The following is a 6296-nucleotide window of genomic DNA, read 5'->3' as shown; positions in this document are numbered from 1 at the left end:
TTAAAGTTACAGAAGTAGTAAATAAAGGAACCCCAAACAATGTTATAAGCAAATTGGGAAGACGAGGAAGGAGAGTAAAAGATATGTACCCTAGGACCTTTGAGAAAATGGAGTTCAGTTCTAAAACCACTAAAGCAAAGCAAAACAAAACAAAATTTATTTGACCTCCAATCGTGAAGAAAAAAACAATTTTTTCGAGTACCAAGTAAAAGGGAAAAAATTAAAGGGAAGGAAAATAGATTTAAATGGTAAGGTCCAGACTGAGGAAACTAGAGGAGAAATTGGAATGAGACTGAGAAATGGTATTCATCTGTATGCTGCTGTTATAGCGTTTGGTACTCGCTTTGAGGCTACTCTAGGATGGCTGGCATTTCTTTTTCCTTTTGGATGATTGATGTGCAACCGATGCTTGTGAGTCAGATCATCTGGATGTGCACACTTGGTAGCCAGCCCAAGGATGCTTCAGCTGAAGTTAAAAGAGAAAATGAATTGGAGACTTATAAATTGGGGGAATAAAACTAATGAAAATGTGGCTTGGTGTGACTGTTGTTTACATCAGTGTTGGTGAGAAAATAGAAAAATTATCAGCCGAGAGGAGGGATATTTAATAGTATCTCAGGCCGGGCGCGGTGGCTCAAGCCTGTAATCCCAGCACTTTGGGAGGCCGAGACGGGCGGATCATGAGGTCAGGAGATCGAGACCATCCTGGCTAATACGGTGAAACCCCGTCTCTACTAAAAAATACAAAAAACTAGCCGGGCGAAGTGGCGGGTGCCTGTAGTCCCAGCTACTCGGGAGGCTGAGGCAGGAGAATGGCGTGAACCCGAGAGGAGGAGCTTGCAGTGAGCTGAGATCCGGCCACTGCACTCCAGCCTGGGTGACAGAGCAAGACTCCGTCTCAGAAAAAAAAAAAAAAATAGTATCTCACATTAGAGAAAAGTAACAACCACCTTGATAAAGGTAGTGGTAACTTGGAGCATGATATGATATAGATACACGATATGATGTACTCATGACTCCTTCATGAAAGGGAGAGTGGGGGAGAAACAAAAAGAAAATGCACGCTAGGTCATCAAAGTGACCTGAGAAAACTCCGATATTGATCTGCCTTCTCCTGGTTGATGAGTGGCACCAGCCTAGGTCCCAAATTTTGACTCTTAATATTTTTCTCTTGGAAGAACTAAGATTCTTGGGAAAAAAGCTGATTCCACCTTTTGAAGTAGAAAGCATTTCATACTGAGCCTGGAACTTCCTGTCATTCAAGAAAGCAGAGTTGTGAGTGGCCAAAGAGTGACCACATAAACTCCAGAGAGGGAAAAAATGACCACAGTGAATCAGAACTAACTGAGTATACTGAAAGAACTGTGAGTCCACAGGCATCCTAAATAGTTAGAAGGAAGACTTCACAAAGGGAACTAAAAGGTAGTGATGGCCTGGCGCAGTGGCACACTCTTGTAGTCCCAGCTTCTTGGGAGGCTGAGACAGGAGGATCACTTGAGCCCGGAAAGTGATCGTGCCACTGCACTCCAGCCTGAGCAACACAGTGAGACTCTGCCTCAAAAGATGAAAATACAGGTAAAAAGAACAAGAAAAAGTAGTGATAATGTGTACACTTGCTTGCAAAATTATTAAAGTTTTGTATTGATCAGCCCAAACTATGTGAGTCATACACTGGTATTTTGGTCATACTCCAGAAAATAAAATTTAGGAGTAGGTTTAGAGAGAAAAAAATCTTAGAAAGGCACATATCAAACATGGAAAGTTTTTTGTTTGTTTGTTTGTTTGTTTTTTTAAACGGAGTCTCACGTCTGTTGCCAGGCTGGAGTGCAGTGGCACGATCTCAGCTCACTGCAACCTCTGACTCCCTGGTTCAAGCAATTCTCCTGCCTCAGCCTCCCGAGTAGCTGGGATTACAGGCACCTGCCACCATGCCCAGCTATTTTTTGTATTTTTAGTAGAGACAGGGTTTCATTATGTTGGCCGGGATGGTCTTGATCTCTTGGTGAGCCACCACGCCTGTCATTTTATTTTATTTTGGCTGAGACAGAGTCTTGCTCTGTCACCCAGGCTGGAGTGCAGTGGCGTGATCTCGGCTCACTGCAAGCTCCACCTCCACCTCCCAGGTTCAAGTGATTCTCTTGCCTCAGCATCCCAAGTAGCTGGGACTACAGGCTCACGCCAGCACAACTGGCTAATTTTTTGTGTTTTTATAGAGATGGGGCTTCACCATGTTGGCCAGGCTGGTCTCGAACTCCTGACCTCACCCCTGAGGTCTGCCTGCCTTGGCCTCTCAAAGTGCTGGGATTACAGGCATGAGCCAACGCGCCTGGCCAAAAATATTTTTTAAACTAAGAGTGTACTTGTAGAAGGCGGGGGTATACTTGTAGAAAGTGAGGGTAATTTTATGGATAAGGGCAGTACTATGGAAGATGGAAAATGTAAGTAAAAGGTAGAGAAATATTAGCTAGGCAATACTGAACAGAGAGGAAGTCTACTGTGATGGAAGAAGGGAAGGTATCAAGATTAATTAATAGTAATAAAAAGCACAAAGCCAGTAAACTCAGGTTGTATACAGGTCACCGAATCCTTCTGAAGAGTGGGCTCAAAGGAGGAGGGAGGTTTGCATAGCTCTTGGAAAAAGTGGGAAACCGTCTGGGCTAGCAGTGTCAGGCTGAACAAGCTCAAATAAGTGCAAAGTCAGTTAAGGTAAAAGAAGGAGTTGGTGTCACAGCAAAAGAGAATAGGAGAAATGTCAAGAAATTAAAAATAGTCTCTTTTTTGTAAGAAGATAAAGAATCAAAGAGTTATGTAAAATAGGTAAGGGAATGAAAAGAAAAATAGAAGAATATGAAAGTTTGTCTAAGTGTAATGGTGTCTTAGAAATAAGTAGACATGTACCAAGTGCAAGCAAAGAATAACAGTCCCCTGCCAAACATACAAAGAAAAGACAACGAAAAAGAAGGCAGCCCAGCCTAACTGAATGAGACGTCCTTCATGGAGGAAGGAGGAGCTTATGCATTCAGAACAGGACACATCCCCCATGCTGGCAGGACCCCCGTCCTCTCTCAGCAAGGTTGAGTGGGAACCCCTGAATGGGCACACTCTGGACAAGAGCTCACATTCCTGCTTCCCTAAACACTTGCAGTTGCTGCGTCACTCTGTACCTGGGACCAATCTCACTAGGCCCTTTAGCCTTGTGCATGTAGCCACCGCATCATCCCTCATTCCCCACCTCTAATCCCCATTCAGCTTGTGCACTACCTTTCAACCCCATCTTCCATAGCTCCTCATTGCCTGAAACCTTTCCACCGTGCTCTCTGGAGCTCAAAGCTATTCATCAGCAGAACATTCTGCACCCTGACCCTCTTTCCAAAATGTTTTCTTCATCCTCGTGTTCTAAGGATACTTCTTTCTTTGCAATCCTCTTCAGAGGTGGTTGCTTGCTCTCTCACAGCCCTTGTACCACTGGGCCTGGGGGGGAGTTAGATGTTCTCCTTGTTCCCCGTCGCTAATCCCAGATGCCCTCTCTTTCAGACTCAGTATCCACAATCCACAATCCCTCTGCCTGCAGGCATCTCTGCCACCTTCCCCCATGCTTTGAGGAGTTTAGCTGCTGGATCATCCTCGCCAACATTCCTAGAGATTTCCATACCCACATGGATAATTATTCCAGGCACCTGGACTCTAGGTTCCGTGATACTCTCTTCTCCCATGAACTGGTCATCCATCCTAAGCGAGTCTCTTCCACGGTCATATTTTAGGTCTTGTCATAACAATCACCTCAATCCCATCACAAGTTCAGTTTCAAATATCCCGTGCTCTGAACACACCTCTTTCCTAGGCCAGGGTCCCTGGAACATGGAGTCAGCCTGAAGCAAAGCAAATGTGCTGATGCTTTACTGAGACAGAAGCAAGAATGAGGGAAAGGAGCAGTCAGTCAGGGAAGTCGGGAGAGCAACCACAAAGTGTGCTGTAGAGCTGGCAACATCTTCCAAGAATATCCAAATGCGTGGCTCACAGGGCTCCTCCAGGGAGGCCAGAGGACCATGGCGTCTAAACACAATCCAGCAGGGGCACGCAGAGGTCATTCAACTCCTTCTCAGGCCTTCTGGCATTCTTCTCCTTGGTCAAAAGCATCCCCATGGAGCTTTAATTCCCTATGATTTGCGGGTTGTATATTGACCACTCTGGGAAGTCACAGGGGAAGCCAAAGCCTCCATGGACCCAGTCAGGTTAGACGTGGTGTCAGAGCTGCCACAGCTCCTATGGCAGTGGCTATGACAGAAGCTGTGCTGAAGCCTTGTCCAACCCTGAGGATCCACTGAGGCAACCAGAGCCACAGCCATGACCACTGGAAAGAAATGAGCCATCCCCAGGGCCAGTTCAGCCAGAAAATAGGGCAAGAGGCTCAGGCCCTGGGGAAGAGGAGCAGAAAAGTCAGTCTCAACACGTCTGGGGTGCAAAGAAACTGGATCTTGCACATCCATCCATTGCACCACATAGATCTGCTCAGATCCATTCATTTCTGAATCTTGCATGAGAAAAAAAACGATGCTCTCACTTTTCCTCAAGAAGAGAATTTAAAACCCTGTTCTTCAAGCTGACGGCCAGTTCCAGTCTCCTAAAAAAGGAGTTAGAAAACCAAGTTAAATCCCGTTACTACAGTTGGTCATAATTGACATCCAGGGCCATAACCGATATTCTCATCTCGCACCTCCACCAACCATTCCAGGTTTCCCTCACCCTCAGTCAGCACTTTGGCTGGTCTGGGTCACTGGCCTGGTCAAGCGGCCTAAACCTTTAGCCCTCTTGCCTTGCTTTTGTAAGGCCATGGTTGCTGCAATTAACCACTCACAGTTCTCACTGGGCAGAGAAGCACCAAGAAATGGCCCACCGAATCCCCCAAGTTCCAGACATGCTTGCATGCTTGCTTGCTTGCTTGCTTGCTTCCTTGCTTCCTTCCTTCCTTCTCTTCCTTCCCCACTCTCTTTCTTTCTTCTCTTCCTTGCTTCCCTCCTTCCCTCCTTCCCTCCCTCCCTTCCTTCCCTTCCCTCTCCCTTCTTTCCTTCCTTCTTTCTTTTCTTTTCCTTTCCTCTTTCTTTTCTTTTCCTTTCCTTTCTTCTCTTTCTTTCCCATCTTCCTTCTTTCCTTCCTGTCTTTCTTTCTTTTCTTCCCTCTCTCTCTCCCTCTTCCTCCATCCCTCCCTCATCCCTCCCTTCTTTCCTTCCCTCTTTCTTTCTTTCTCTTTCTTTCTTTCCTTTCTTTCTTTCTTTCCTTCATTCTTTCTTTCTCCTTTTTTCTTTCTCTTTCTCCTTTCTTTCTGTCCCTCCTTCCTTCCTTCATTCCTTCCTCTCTCACTCGTTCTTTCTTTCCTTCCTTCCCTCTCTCTCTCCCTTCCCTCCCTTCTTTCCCTCCTTCCTCTCCTTCCTTCCTTCCTCCCCTCTCTCTCCCCCTTTCTTTCTCTTTCCGTTTCCTTCCTTCCTTCCTTCTTTCCTTCCTTCCTTCCCTCCCTCCCTCCTTCCTCTATCTCTATGTCTTTCTTAGATGGGGTCTCACTCTGTTGCCCAGGCTAGAGTGCAGTGATATGATCATAGTTCACTGTGACCTCAAACTCATAGAGTCAAGTGATCCTCCGGCCTCAGCCTGCTGAGTAGCCAGGACTACAGGTCTGCACCAGCACGCCTGGCTAATTTTTTAAAAATTTGTATAGAGACGGGGTCCCACTGTGTTTCCCAGGCTGGGAGGTCTTTCTTTCTCCATTATGAAATGGCAACTCTTGCTATTCATGTGACTCAGGGTCAACTACCCCTGCCAGCACAGAAATGCCATTCTTTGTCTGCTGATCCTCTGGCATGAGGAGCCCAAAGTGGCCAAACATGACCCCAGCTTCCAGTTCCCAGGTGGAAGCACACATGAATAGGTCTTCTCAGGGCCTAAGGCTACAGGAAACATGAATTCCACAGTGGGTCATTGAGGGAAATGGTGGTCAGGGGCAATGCTTCTGTCACCTTGTAGTCACACAGGCCTGTGTATTCTAGCTATTAAGGCAGACAAAAAACCATCCTAGGCCGGGTGTGGTGGCTCACATCTGTAATCCCAACACTTTGGGAGGCCAAGGCGAGTGGATCACCTGAGGTCAGGAGTTCAAGACCAACCTGGCCAACATTGGGAAACCCCATCTGTACTGAAAATACAAAAATTAGCTGGGCGTGGTGGCAGACACCTGTAATCCCAGCTACTAGGGAGGCTGAGGGAGGAGAATCACTTAATTCCGGGAGGCAGAGTTGCAGTGAGCC

Source organism: Macaca nemestrina, chromosome 12 (assembly GCF_043159975.1).
Source record: "Macaca nemestrina isolate mMacNem1 chromosome 12, mMacNem.hap1, whole genome shotgun sequence".
NCBI lineage: Eukaryota > Metazoa > Chordata > Mammalia > Primates > Cercopithecidae > Macaca > Macaca nemestrina.
The sequence above is the reverse complement of the archived record's forward strand: the minus strand, read 5'-3'. Positions refer to the sequence as shown.